Genomic DNA, 13816 nt, shown 5'->3' on the forward strand with positions numbered 1-13816 from the left:
GGCGGGAGAGTGCACTGGAGGTGGGAGGGAGCGTGCAGGCGTGCGGGGGGGATCCGCTACACTATGGAACAACATTGTGAAATGGAAGGAGGGAGAGGGGGGATACATGTTGGGAAAGGGATCTGAGAAAGGGGTAGCGTATTGAGGGGGGGCAGCTACACTACAGAAAAAAAAAACTCAAAAAGGCTCAACATTTAACAAACTGGGTACTGGCAGACAGCTGCCAGTACCCAAGATGGCAACAAATAAGTAAAGGGGGGAGGGTTAGAGAGCTGTTGAGGGGGATCATGGAGGTTGGGGGCTAAAGGGGATCCTACACTCTAGAATATATATATTTTTTTTTAAAAAAAGCCTTTTATTTAACTACTGGCAGACTTTCTGCCAGTACTTAAGATGGCGGTGACAATTGTGGGGTGGGGGATGGAAGAGAGCTGTTTGAGAGGGGTCAGGGAGGGATCCAGGGGTGGAATGTGTCAGGTGGGAGGCTGATCTCTACACTAAAGCTAAAATTAAACCTACAAGCTACCTAATTAACCCTTTCACTGCTGGGCATAATACAAGTGTGGTGCGCAGCGGCATTTAGCTGCCTTCTAATTACCAAAAAGCAATGCAAAAGCAATATATGTCTGCTATTTCTGAACAAAGGGGACCACAGAGATGCATTTACAACCATGTGTGCCATAATTGCACAAGCTGTTTGTAAATAATTTCAGTGAGGAACCTAAAGTTTGTGAAAAAGTTAACATTTTTTTTTATTTGATCGAATTTGCCGGTGAAATGGTGGCATGAAATATACCAAAATGGGCCTAGATCAATACTTTGGGTTGTCTAATGCACTACACTAAAGCTAAAATTAACCCTACAAGCACACTACAAGCTACCTAATTAACTCCTTCACTGCTGGGCATAATACAAGTATGGTGCGCAGCGGCATTTAGCAGCCTTCTAATAACCAAAAAGTAATGCCAAAGCCATAAATGCCTGCTATTTCTGAACAAACGGGATCCCAAAGAAGCATTTATAACCATTTGTGCCATAATTGCAAAAGCTATTTGTAAATAATTTCAGTGAGAACCCTAAAGTTTGTGAAAAAGTTTGTGAAAAAGTTAACGATTTTTTTTATTTGATCGCATTGATTGATGGTGGCAAGAAATATACCAAAATGGGCCTAGATCAATACTTTGGTTTATCAACTAAAAATAAAAAATATATACATGTGAAGGGTTATTCAGGGATTTCTGACAGATATCAGTGTTACGTTACAATTTTGAAAAAAAAAATGATTCGGAAATAGCAAAGTGCTACTTGTACATATTGCCCTATAACTTGCAAAAAAAGCAAAGAACATGTAAACATTGGGTATTTCTAAAGTCAGGACAAAATTTAAAAACTATTTAGCATGGGTGTTTTTTGTGGTTGTAGATGCGTAAGAGATTTTGGAGGTCAATTTTTTCATCATATTTTATAAAATTTTTTATAGTAAGTTATATGATATGATGAAAATAATGGTATCTTTAGAAAGTCCATTTCATAGCGAGAAAAAACGTATATAATATGTGTGGGTACAGTAAATGAGTAAGAGGAAAATTACAGCTAAACACAAACACTGCAGAAATGTAAAAATAGCCCTGGTGCTTAACGGTAAGAAAACTTAAAAATGGTCTGGTCACTAAGGGGTTAAGTAGATGAAAACATGAAAAAAAACATTTATGCAATATTCATTCTATATAATAAAAGGCCAAGTGTGTTTGTCCGAAGCTGTCATGCGCAGTAGAGACAGCACGAGGACAAACACACCTGGCCTTTGAGTCCCTAGCTGATCTGCGGCAGAAGTGGGCGTGAGCGGGGGCGTGACCGACGTGAATGGGGCGTGGCCGGGCGTGAATTGCCGTAAAGGGGGCGTGACCGGGTGTGAAGGGGGCGCGGCCGCGCAATAGAAGGGGGAGAGATAGAGAGGGGAGAGAGATAGAGAGGGGGAGGAGGGAGAGGGGGGAGAGAGGGGAAGGGAGATAGAGGAGGGGAGAGAGAGCTCAAAAGAGAGGGGGGAGAGAGAACAGAAGAGGGTGAATAGAGAGAGCAGAAGAGGGGGGATAGAGAGAGGGAGAGAGACAGCAAAAGAGAGGGGGGGGAGAGAGACAGCAAAAGAGAGAGGGGAAGAGAGACAGCAAAAGAGAGGGGGGAGAGAGACAGCATAAGATAGAGGGGGAGAGAGACAGCAAAAGAGAGGGGGGAGAGAGACAGCAAAAGAGAGGGGGGAGAGAGACAGCAAAAGAGAGAGGGGAAGAGAGACAGCAAAAGAGAGGGGGAGAGAGACAGCAAAAGAGAGAGGGGGGAGAGAGACAGCAAAAGAGAGGGGGGAGAGAGACAGCAAAAGAGAGGGGGGAGAGAGCGCAAAAGAGAGGGGGAAGAGAGAGCGCAAAAGAGAAGGGGGAAGAGAGAGCGCAAAAGAGGGGAGAGAGAGCGCAAAAGAGAGGGGAAAGAGCGCAAAAGAGAGGGGGGAGAGAGAGCGCAAAAGAGAGGGGTGGAGAGAGAGCGTAAAAGAGAGGGGGAGAGAGAGCGCAAAAGAGGGGAGAGAGAGCGCAAAAGAGAGGGGAGAGAGAGCACAAAAGAGAGGGGGAGAGAGAGAGCGGAAAAGAGAGGGGGATAGAGAGTGCAAAAGAGAGGGGAGAGAGGGGGGGGAGAGAGCGCAAAAGAGATGGGGGGAGAGAGAGAGCGCAAAAGAGAGGGGGAGTGAGAGAGCGTAAAAGAGAGGGGGGAGAGAGAGAGCGCAAAAGAGAGGGGGGAGAGAGAGCGCAAAAGAGAGGGGGAGAGAGCGCAAAAGAGAGGGGGAGAGAGACCTCAAAAGAGAGTGGGGGAGAGAGAGAGCAAAAGAGAGAGGGGAGAGAGCGCAAAAGAGAGGGGGGACAGAGAGAGTGCAAAAGAGAGGGGGAGAGAGCGCAGAAGAGAGGGGGCAGAGAGAGAGCTCAAAAGAGAGTGGGGAGAGAGAAAGCTCAAAAGAGAGGGGGAGAGAGAGAGCAAAAGAGAGGGGGGAGAGAGAGCAAAAGAGAGGGGGAGGGAGAGAGCGCAAGGGGTGGGACCGCTGTACTGCAAAAAATGGCCCGTGTGAACGGGCTTTAGGACTAGTATTTAATAAAGTGTTAAACTGTGTTTTTACTGTAAATATCTCACATTCCAATGTTCTGCACAAAGGGGGGTATGCTCTATGTATTTTTAAATAGATATTCCTATATATATAAATATATATATATATATGTATATGTGTGTACAAATATCTGTCAGATATATATTTAAATATCTTGTGAACAATAAATAGAATTTTTTTTCCAACTGCATTTAAGTCTATGGGGAATGTGATTTTGCATTTGCAAATTCTCAAAGTCTATTTGTTATCGTTACGTTACAAACATGAGAGAGCAAACTTTTTACTTTCAACTGGTAATACGAGCTTGAATCTTTGAGCGCAAAAAAATACTTCTAGCAGTTTTAATGCTTGAACATGAGTGCAAACTACAACTCCACTCGTAATCTAGCCCATAGCTAGTATTTGTATCGGGTTGCCATGTGTCCAGTACTCAACCGGACAGTCCAGTATTTTAGCAAGCTGTCCAGTAAAATCTTCACAAAAATACTGGACACTTAAATCTCCAGTTTTTAACCCCTTAATGGTTGTGACGTACTATTAAGGGTTTTCTTGTTTCAAATAGTGTGGGTCCCGCTGCCAGCAGCGAGACTGCACTATTAATTACACAATCCCCATAGAAAGACTAGCAACGTACAGGGTACGTCACTGGTTCTTAAAGGGACATTAAACACTAAATAAATGCTAGATAGAATGATGCATTCAAAGAAAATACTAGGCTGAGAATAACATATATATGTATTTTTTAAAGTTTCATTACCTGTTTAAATATTGACAAAATAAGTGTAAAATTGTAGTGTCTATAAAACAATGGGAGCTGCCATGTTGTAACGTAGGTTACCTTCTCTGCTGTGGCCAATTAGAGATAGTTATAAATAATTCACTAGAGTGTGCAGCTAATGGCTGTGTGGAATATAACAGTGTTTTGCACTTCCATTTCTAACAGCAACTGAAAAGCTCACAATTTCAGAATGGAATTACAGGAAAGGGGGACAAAATAAATAATGAAAGTATATTGCAGAAATGATTTTATATATACAGTTTATCATTTTATATTACCATCTCAAAGTGTTTAATGGCCCTTTAAGGGGTTAAACAGAGTTAAATGTAAAAGGCCTCCTATGCCTCAATGCATTACAAATAAGGAGCAAAAAAGAAGTGAGAAGCTTTCAAGGGGGTGACATTTCTGCTGTTTAGATGTGTTACAAATAGGTACAAATACTACATTTTATTTTACTGGCAGAAAATGGGTTAAATGACTGCTTGTGAAAAATGTACATGGTAGAATCAAAAGTGGGGTATAAATAAGGTAGAGCTTTGGGAGGGGGAGCATTGTGTGACCCCCACAGACCATCATGCCCAGGTATCTACAGATTGTCTACTATTTTTAAGTGGGCACCTGGCAACCCTATCAGTAGCTGCGACACTCTGTGGCACTGTAACTTACCATATTTGAAGAAAATACTTGAGTGAACTCATTTGCACTACCAGTTATATCAATGTCATGCATCTAAAGTATTTCACTTTTTTGGGTATCTTTGTAAATATGTTACTATTTGAATTGAACACAGCACTTCAACAATGTTCTCCATTTATAATATATATAATATCGGTACTGTATCGATGTTTACGTGTGCGATTTTTCTACGGAACCCTAAATTTGGTCTTCGTTTCCAATTACTTTGCATTTCTTGTCTAAAGAGGCGCACAGATCACGTGATTGAAATGCAACAGTGGCCATTTTTAGTTAGGGAACTTGGATCAAAACGCTGAATGAAGATTCGGGAAGATTGGAAGCTATTGTAACTGTTATAAGATTGCCCCGGAAATAGTTTGTACCTCAGAGACACTGGATCTTTATAAATGTGAGTCATAATATATATTCTGCAACACTTCGTAGTATAGGAATTATTTGTATTTTACGTTGCAGTCATATATTTGTATAATTTAGTATACAGCATATGTATACGGAACTGTATGTATCTAAGCGGGTACGGGATACATACACTCATGCTTGTAGGCACATTTCTGAGTTTATGTTTTCATTATTTCTATTTTATTGTAAATGTGCATTGACAATTATATTTAGGTTATATTATATATTGTTACTATGCATTAGTTCTAGCGGACATAATCATGTAGTTATCCATCACAATCATTGTGATCATTAAAGGGATATAGTAGGTATTAACTCTTTAGACACTTTTGCATGTTGTATAAACCTTCAGTGACTGCTTTTCGTTTTTCTTATTTCTATTAAAAAGGTTGAGGTGACACGATTTTAGAGGCTGTGCATTACTGCAGATTATTGGGTTGTACCAAGTGGTACATTATTCAGTATTCTATTATTGTTGTTATAATAAAAATCAGTTATTTCCATACTTGAATTTATTCTGCACTTTAGTCTAAATTGCTATATAAAATGCAATGTCACTACTGTTGATTTCCAAGGGCAAACCCATGCTTGTCAATCATCCAACATTTTCTGGGACAGTTCCTTTTTGCCCCATGTCCTGTGGTATTATTATCCCAATGTAAAAAGCTGCCTTGATATGTATATCTATTTGTGACTGCTGGCAAGATTGACTTCATTTTGGAATCTCCCTTCACAACAAGCTAAAGTGAATTTGTTCATTCTGTTGCAATTTATTACTCGGGCAACACAGTCTCTATACAGACAAGTGCAGGTGTTCTGTCGAGAACTCCAATTCGTCAAAAACTCCAATCTGACGTCACTTCTGGTGACTCTTTTATTTTAAAATCTGTTTTGCCTCTGTCTGGGGGGCCACCGAAGACCCTTTGGCATACACCCCAAGTAAACCTTGAACCCCCCCAAGCGGAGGCAAAATAGATAGTGAAGATAGGCGATTACAGGGCCTATCTTATTGTTTGTGAATCCTGTGACTCACTGGACACAGCCAATCAGATGTATGGAAATACCGGAAGTGACGTCAGATTGGAGTTCTCGACAGAACACAGGAAAGTAAGTGACACATTTATATTTATATTTATTTAACGCGTGCACAACTTGAAATTCTTTATATCTCCATATTATAAGGGAATTTTTAGATAACCAAGCTAGGAAAACCTTTTAAAAACATCTATCTAAAAATTCTTCTTTCCTCATCAAGCAAATTTTTTTTCCATATATTAATTACTCTAAAACTACTGGAATTTATACAATGCTTCAAGGAATATTCTAATGCAAAAAATTGCATTTTATATTTCATTATAACAAAGGGGGTTAAACACAGAGCTAATATTTGGCACTGAAACAGCAAACAGACTAATGCTGCTGAGCCAGAGAGCAGCGTCAGTGGCATAACCCACCAATCAGTGTCTGTGCTCTGTTAATGAGCAGTAATAATTGTGGCTACCGAGCAGGACTTTACCCCTTTGCGTTGTGATAAACACATACCTAGGGTAAATAATGCAAACATTTAATGTCCTAAAGAATTAGAACATGTGACTTATGGATTAGAATATTACTATATATATATATATATATATATATATATATATATATATATATATATATAGTACTGTGTAAAAGTCTTAGACCACCATTAGATTTGTTTTAGAAAAGTTTTAATGACCATCCATATTTATTTTTCGGTTTCTTTATTAAGATACAAACAGAAAATACAGGAAATATGTTCACAAAATATAAACACAATTTTCATAACAAAATTACTTCTTTAGGCAAAAGTCAGTATTTAGTGTGCCCTTCCTTGGCAATAAGCACATCTTGAACTCTTTTGGGTAGACTGTCCTGAAGTAATCTTCTGGTATATTATACCAGGCTTCTTTCAGTACTTCCCAGAGTTCTTCTTTAGATTTAGTTGTCTTTTATTTCTTTCTCGGTCTAGGTGATAACATACTGCCTCTATAATATTCAGGTCTGGACTCTGTGGAGGCCAGTCCATGACTATCTGTGTTTGATCAGCTATATTTCTTTCATGTAATTAGCAAGAGTCCATGAGCTAGTGACGTATGGGATATACATTCCTACCAGGAGGGGCAAAGTTTCCCAAACCTTAAAATGCCTATAAATACACCCCTCACCACACCCACAATTCAGTTTTACAAACTTTGCCTCCCATGGAGGTGGTGAAGTAAGTTTGTGCTTAAGATTCTTCGTTGATATGCGCTTCGCAACAGGTTGAAGCCCGGTTTTCCTCTCAAAGTGCAGTGAATGTCAGAGGGATGTGAAGAGAGTATTGCCTATTCGAATACAATGGTCTACCTCTAGGGGATCAATTTCATAGGTTCTCTGTTATCGGTCGTAGAGATTTCTTCTTCTACCTCCCTTTTCAGATCGACGATATACTCTATATACCTTTACCTCTACTGATTCTCGTTTCAGTACTGGTTTGGCTATCTACTACATGTAGAGGAGTGTCCTGGGTTAAGTCAATCTTATTCTTTGTGACACTCTGCGCTAATGGTTGGGCACTTTATTTGTAAAGTTCTAAATATATGTCTATAAACTTATATTTGCCTTGATTCAGGGTATTCAGTATTCCTTTTCTATACAGACTGTCAGTTTCATTATTGGGATAATGCATTACTTTATTTTTTCTTACCTTGAAAAATTTTAATTTGGCCATTTTTTCCCGTGTGCTGTTAGGCTCGCGGGGGCAGAAAATGTTTCTTTTTACGTCATTTTTTTTGCGCGTACTTTTTTGGTGCAAAAAATTGTCATTTCCGGTGACGTTTCACCGGAAGTTGTATTCTGTTACGCATGCGTATTCAGACATTTTTTTGAGCCAAAAAATTTTTTTTAAAAAATGTGGGCGTATATTTTACTCACTTTATTTAAACATTTTTTTATCATGACTTCTGGTTTCCAGAAGCTTATTTATTTGGCATTCTTTCCCATTCCTGAAACTGTCTTTTAAGGAATTTGATAATTTTGCTTTATATGTTTTTTCTTTTTATTACATATTGCAAGATGTCTCATCCTGCCCCCGGATCTAAATCCTCTAATGAACAGACGCTGCCTGATGCTGGACCTACCAAAGTTAAGTGTATATGTTGTAAACTTGTGGTATCTGTTCCCCCAGCTGTGGTTTGTGAAAGCTGTCATGATAAACTTTCCAAAGCGGATTCTGTCTCTATTAGTAATAATCCTTTACCTGTTGTTGTTCCTTCAACATCTGTTGTTCAGGATGTTCCTGTTAATGTTAAAGAATTTGTTTCTAATTCTATTTAGAAGGCTCTGTCTGTTATTCCTCCTTCCAATAAACGTAAAAGGTCTTTCAAAACTTCTCATTTTTCTGATGAATTTTTAGGTGACCACCATCATTCTGACTTATCTGTTTCTGATGAGGTTTTTTCCGGTTCGGAAGATTCTACTATAGATATTGATTCTGATAAATCTTCATATTTATTTTTATTCGTTCATTGCTTAAAGAAGTTTTGATTGCTCTAGATATGGAGGAGTCCAGTGCTCTTGATTCTAGAACTACTAAACGTTTAAATTCGGTTTATAAACCTCATGTGTTAATTCCGGAAGTTTTTCCCGTTCCTGATGCTATCTCAGATGTGATTGCTAGGGAATGGGATAGTCTGGGTACTTCATTTACTCCTTCTCCAAGGTTTAAGAAATTGTACCCTGTGCCATCTGATAGACTGGAATTTTGGGATAAAATCCCTATAGTCGATGGGGCTATCTCTACTCTTGCCAAACGTACTGCTATTCCTACTGCAGATAGCACTTCGTTTAAAGATCCTTTAGATAGGAAAATTGAATCTTTTTTGAGAAAAGCTTATTTATGTTCAGGTAATCTACTTAGACCTGCTATCTCTTTGGCTGATGTTGCTGCGGCTTCAACTTTTTGGTTGGAGACTTTAGCGCAACAAGTAACAGATCATAACACTTATAGCATTGTTAAACTTCTTCAACACGCTAATAATTTTGTCTGTGATGCCATTTTTGATATCATTAGAGTTGATGTCCGGTATATGTCTTTAGCTATTTTAGCTAGACGAGCTTTATGGCTTAAGTCCTGGAATGTAGATATGAGTTCTAAATCAACTTTGCTTTCTCTCTCTTTCCAAGGTAATAAATTGTTTGGTTCTCAGTTGGATTCTATAATTTCAACTGTTACTGGTGGAAAGGGTGCCTTTTTGCCTCAGGGTAAAAAATCTAAAGGTAATTACAGGGCTGCTAATCGTTTTCGTTCCTTTCGTCAGAAGGAGCAGAAGCCCGATCCTTCCCCTAAAGGAACGGTTTCCGGTTGGAAACCTAATCCAATCTGGAATAAATCTAAGCCTTCCAGAAAGTCAAAACCAGCCCCTAAATCCGCATGAAGGTGCGGCCCTCATTCCAGCACAGCTGGTAGGGGGCAGGTTGCGATTTTTCAAAGATGTTTGGATCAATTCGGTTCACAATCTTTGGATTCAGAACCTTGTTTCACAAGGGTACAGAATAGGTTTCAAAGTAAGACCGCCTGTGAGAAGATTCTTTCTCTCACGCATTCCAGTCAATCCAGTAAAAGCTCAGGTGTTTCAGACCTAGAGTTAGCTGGGGTAATTATACCAGTTCCAGTTCTGGAACAGGGTCTGGGGTTTTATTCAAATCTATTCATCGTACCAAAGAAAGAGAATTCTTTCAGACCGGTTCTGGATCTAAAAATATTGAATCGTTATGTAAGGATACCAACATTCAAGATGGTAACTATAAGAACTATTCTGCCTTTTGTTCAGCAAGGGCATTATATGTCTACAATAGATTTACAGGATGCATACCTGCATATTCCAATTCATCCAGATCACTTTCAGTTCCTGAGATTCTCTTTTCTAGACAAGCATTACCAGTTTGTTGCTCTTCCATTTGGTCTAGCAACAGCGCCAAGAATCTTTTTGAAGGTTCTCGGTGCCCTTCTCTCTGTAATCAGAGAACAGGGTATTGCGGTATTTCCTTATTTGGACGACATCTTGGTACTTGCTCAGTCTTCACATTCTGCAGAATCTCATACGAATCAACTTGTGTTGTTTCTTCAAAGACATGGTTGGAGGATCAATTTACCAAAGAGTTCCTTGATTCCTCAGACAAGAGTAACCTTTTTAGGTTTCCAAATAGATTCAGTGTCCATGACTTTGTCTCTGACAGAAAAGAGACGTCTGAAATTGGTTTCAGCCTGTCGAAACCTTCAGTCTCAATTGTTCCCCTCGGTAGCATTTTGCATGGAGATTTTAGGTCTCATGACTGCTGCATCGGACGCGATCCCTTTTGCTCGTTTTCACACGAGACCACTCCAGCTTTGTATGCTGAACCAGTGGTGCAGGGATTATACAAGGATATCACAAATAATATCCTTAAATCCCAATGTTCGATCATCTCTAACGTGGTGGATGAATCACCATCGTTTAATTCAAGGGGCCTCTTTCGTTCGTCCAACCTGGACTGTGATCTCAACAGATGCGAGTCTTTCAGGTTGGGGAGCGGTTTGGGGATCTCTGACAGCGCAAGGGGTTTGGAAATCTCAGGAGACGAGATTACCAATCAATATTTTGGAACTCCGTGTGATTTTCAGAGCTCTTCAGTACTGGCCTCTTCTGAAGAGAGAATCATTTGTTTGTTTTCAAACAGACAATGTCACGACCGTGGCATATGTCAATCATCAAGTGGGGACTCACAGTCCTCAAGCTATGAAAGAAGTATCTCGGATACTTGTTTGGGCGGAATCCAGCTCCTGTCTAATTTCTGCGGTTCACATCCCAGGTGTAGACAATTGGGAAGCGGATTATCTCAGTCGCCAGACGTTACATCCGGGCGAATGGTCTCTTCATCCAGAGGTTTTTCTCCAGATTGTTCAAATCTGGGGACTTCCAGAAATAGATCTGATGGCCTCTCATCTAAACAAGAAACTTCCCAGGTATCTGTCCAGATCCCGGGACCCTCAGGCGGAAGCAGTGGATGCGTTGTCAATTCCTTGGAATTATCATCCTGCTTATATCTTTCCGCCTCTAGTTCTTCTTCCGAAAGTAATCTCCAAAATTCTATTGGAGCGCTCATTTGTACTGCTGGTGGCTCCAGCATGGCCTCACAGGTTTTGGTTTGCGGATCTCGTTCGGATGGCCAGTTGCCAGCCTTGGACACGTCCGTTAAGGCCAGACCTTCTATCTCCAGGCCCTTTTTTCCATCAGGATCTCAAATTATTAAATTTGAAGGTATGGAGATTGAACGCTTAATTCTTAGTCATAGAGGTTTCTCTGACTCAGTGATTAATACTATGTTACAGGCTTGGCAATCTGTCTCTAGAAAGATTTATTATCGAGTTTGGAAGACTTACATCTCTTGGTGTTCTTCTCATAAATTCTCCTGGCATTCTTTCAGAATTCCTAGAATTTTACAATTTCTTCAGGATGGTTTGGATAAAGGTTTGTCTGCAAGTTCTTTGAAAGGACAAATATCTGCTCTTTCTGTTCTTTTTCACAGAAAGATTGCTAATCTTCTTGATATTCATTGTTTTGTACAGGCTTTGGTCCGTATCAAACCTGTTATTAAGCCAATCTCTCCTCCTTGGAGTCTTAATTTGGTTTTGACAGCTTTACAGACTCCTCCGTTTGAGCCTAAGCATTCTCTGGACATTAAATTACTTTCTTGGAAAGTATTGTTCCTTTTGGCTATCTCTTCTGCTAGAAGAGTTTCTGAGTTATCTGCTCTTTCTTGTGAATCTCCTTTTCTGATTTTTCATCAGGATAAGGCGGTGTTGCGGACTTCTTTTCAATTTTTACCTAAGGTTGTGAATTCTAACAACATTAGTAGAGAAATTGTTGTCCCTTCATTATGTCCTAATCCTAAGAATTCTAAAGAAAGATTGTTACATTCTTTGGATGTAGTTAGAGCTTTGAAATATTATGTTGAAGCTACTAAAGATTTTAGAAAGACTTCTAGTCTATTTGTTTTTTTTTCTGGTCTCAAGAAAGGTCAGAAGGCTTCTGCCATTTCTTTGGCATCTTGGTTAAAGTCTTTGATTCATCATACTTATGTGGAGTCGGGTAAGTCCCCGCCTCAAAGAATTACGGCTCACTCTACTAGGTCAGTTTCTACTTCCTGGGCCTTTAGGAATGAAGCTTCTGTTGATCAGATATGCAAAGCGGCCACTTGGTCTTCTTTGCATACTTTTACTAATTTCTACCATTTTGATGTGTTTTCTTCTTCTGAAGCAGTTTTTGGTAGAAAAGTACTTCAGGCAGCTGTTTCTGTTTGATTCGTCTGCTTATAATTTCAATTTTTTGATTTGGGTAGTGGATTATTTTTTTCAGCGGAATTGGCTGTCTTTATTTTATCCCTCCCTCTCTAGTGACTCTTGCGTGGAAGTTCCACATCTTGGGTATCTGCTATCCCATACGTCACTAGCTCATGGACTCTTGCTAATTACATGAAAGAAAACATAATTTATGTAAGAACTTACCTGATAAATTCATTTCTTTCATATTAGCAAGAGTCCATGAGACCCACCCTTTTTTGTGGTGGTTATGATTTTTTTGTATAAAGCACAATTATTCCAATTCCTTATTTTTTGATGCTTTCGCACCTTTCTTATCACCCCACTTGCTTGGCTATTCGTTAAACTGAATTGTGGGTGTGGTGAGGGGTGTATTTATAGGCATTTTAAGGTTTGGGAAACTTTGCCCCTCCTGGTAGGAATGTATATCCCATACGTCACTAGCTCATGGACTCTTGCTAATATGAAAGAAATGAATTTATCAGGTAAGTTCTTACATAAATTATGTTTTTTCTCTAAATATGATTTCACTGCATTAGCAGTGTGCTTAGGAACGTTATCATGCTGAAAAATTAAACCATTCCCTATCAGGCGCTTTCCAGAAGGAATAGCATGATGAATTAAAACCTGTCTGTACTTTTCAGTATTCATGATCCCATCAGTTCAGACAAAATCGCCAACACCACTTGCAGAAATGCAGCCCCAAACCAGGACAGACCTTCCACCATGTTTCACTGAAGGCAGCAAGCATTCATTCTTCCATCTCTTCTCACATTTTGTCAATGATTGTACACAAAAAAATTAAACTTGGATTTGTTACTCCATAATACTCTTTTCCACTGATCTTCATTTCAATCTTTGTGAGCTTTAGCATATCTTAGTCTTTTCACCCTGTTCCTCTTCCGAATAAGTGGTTTCTTGGCTGCTACCCTTCCACAAAGACCATTCCTGATCCATCATCCTCGGACTGAAGAAGGGTCAACTCGGCATCCCAATAAAGCTGCCAGGTGCTGAGCCAGGTTCTTGCTAGACTTCTTTAGGTCTCTAGAAGAAGAAACTCTGAGAAACTTCTCATCAGATTTTGAAATGTTTTCTTGGTCTTCCAGTCTTTTTTTTTTTTTTTTTTTGTCCTTGACCTCTCCTGATTCTTCAAATTTCTTTATAACAGTTTAAATACCACATATTGAGTATACAGTTTGTTTGCTGATTTCCCTTTGAGAGTGGCCTTGATGATGCAAAAGTATGATTTTATGTCTGTCAAATTGTGATCTTTGGCATTTTGAATGGAATGATCTGATTGAAAGTTGTTCTTATTAGTAAGCTTCAAATGAATTAAGCTCATACCATATATGTATGTAATGCTCAAGCATGTCTTGCACAAACCTGGTGTAATAGACCTTTTTCACAGCAGCTCTAAAGTTAGAGCCTCCGGGCCGCC

At 39.5% G+C, this 13816-nt stretch overlaps 1 protein-coding gene across 1 annotated transcript in view; it reads left to right on the top strand.

Annotated features, from left to right (window-relative positions):
- Positions 1-4889: 4889 nt before the first annotated feature.
- NUDCD3 (NudC domain containing 3) overlaps positions 4890-13816 on the top strand; it is a 109204-nt gene continuing 100277 nt past the window's right edge. The window contains exon 1 of the mRNA XM_053718149.1: positions 4890-5004. The gene's annotated coding sequence lies outside the window, so the exon portion shown is untranslated. The remainder of the gene's footprint in view (positions 5005-13816) is intronic.

This window comes from Bombina bombina, chromosome 6 (assembly GCF_027579735.1).
Source record: "Bombina bombina isolate aBomBom1 chromosome 6, aBomBom1.pri, whole genome shotgun sequence".
Lineage (NCBI taxonomy): Eukaryota > Metazoa > Chordata > Amphibia > Anura > Bombinatoridae > Bombina > Bombina bombina.